Below are 1,194 nucleotides of genomic sequence, written 5' to 3' on the forward strand. Positions count from 1 at the left end.
ACACTTACAGAGCATTTATCCATTTTGCTATTAATCCAACACAAGTTATATTTGATGTTAAGGTAAAAGAGAGAAATGGATTTCTAATGCAAACTGGGGATTATGGAAAGGCACTGAGAAGTGGTGTCAAGAATTGAATCTTAACTAATAGTATTTTCTCCATAAATGGAAGAATTGTTAGGAAGTGTTCAGAAAGAACTTTCCTAAGGTCTTATGTCTTCAAATATTTCAGTGTCTAAAAATATAGTATCTATGGGCAAGTGCAGACAGTTTAATATAATTCAAGCTATGTATGCAATATGGAGTGGAAGGTTAGGTTAAAGATTAAGATAAGAACCTTACAAGGCCTGGCTCAGCAGACACTAAGATTTTAGGATGACATTAGTCATGCCAGTGAAAGAGAAGAAACGCATGGATGTCAAACTAGGCGAGTGCCCAAGCTGGATATTGATGTGGTATTTTTTCCCCTAAAGGCATTGGGTGAGCATTTCAGAGAGGTTACTACCAGTGTTACAAGTACGTCAACGTGAAGAAGGGGAGCATTGCAGGTGTCAACATGGTGATGGCAGCATGCTGCTTTTCAGCTACTGCCTTTCTTAACAGTACCTCAAGCATGAGTGGTGATGCAAGTACCAATGAAGAGGCGTCAGTTTAGAGAGTATACTATGTACTCCTGATTGGGACTGCCTCCAGTATGAAAGTGGCCTCATGGCTGAATTCTTTCATATCCTGAGTATTAACACCAAATAAAGGTGACTGGTTAAAAAAATTAAGATTTCTTTGTTGTTTGTTTATGTTTATATAAGAAATAAAAATCCAAAACCTAGTGGCTTAAAACAATGAAAACATTTAGAAATCTGGTTTTTGAATAGGGCATGGCAGGAAAAATTCACCTCTACTCTACTTAGTAACAACACTCAGAATCCTCTGTAGTCCCCAGTATTCAGTTGTTGGGCAGGTAGATGATGCTGGCTGTCACTTGAAACCTCAACTGGGACTGTGATTAGAATCTGTTCTGGTTGATGCTGGGTTCTATTGTATGTTTTGTCTTTTATAACCCAGTCTTATAATCATACCATGTTCTTTCACTACTTATTATTCATTAGAAGTGAGTCACTAAATCTAATCTATATTCTTGAAAGGCAAATTAGACTTTGTATTTCAGTGTATAAATGACAATAGCAGGTTGCTAGA

General features: G+C 37.0%; 1 pseudogene; it reads left to right on the forward strand.

Annotated features, from left to right (window-relative positions):
- The first annotated feature begins 375 nt into the window (after window positions 1-375).
- LOC143410714 (ATP synthase F(0) complex subunit f, mitochondrial pseudogene) lies at window positions 376-624 on the forward strand (annotated as a pseudogene).
- The last annotated feature ends 570 nt before the right edge of the window (window positions 625-1,194 follow it).

Source organism: Callospermophilus lateralis, chromosome 11 (genome assembly GCF_048772815.1).
Source record: "Callospermophilus lateralis isolate mCalLat2 chromosome 11, mCalLat2.hap1, whole genome shotgun sequence".
Classification (NCBI taxonomy): domain Eukaryota; kingdom Metazoa; phylum Chordata; class Mammalia; order Rodentia; family Sciuridae; genus Callospermophilus; species Callospermophilus lateralis.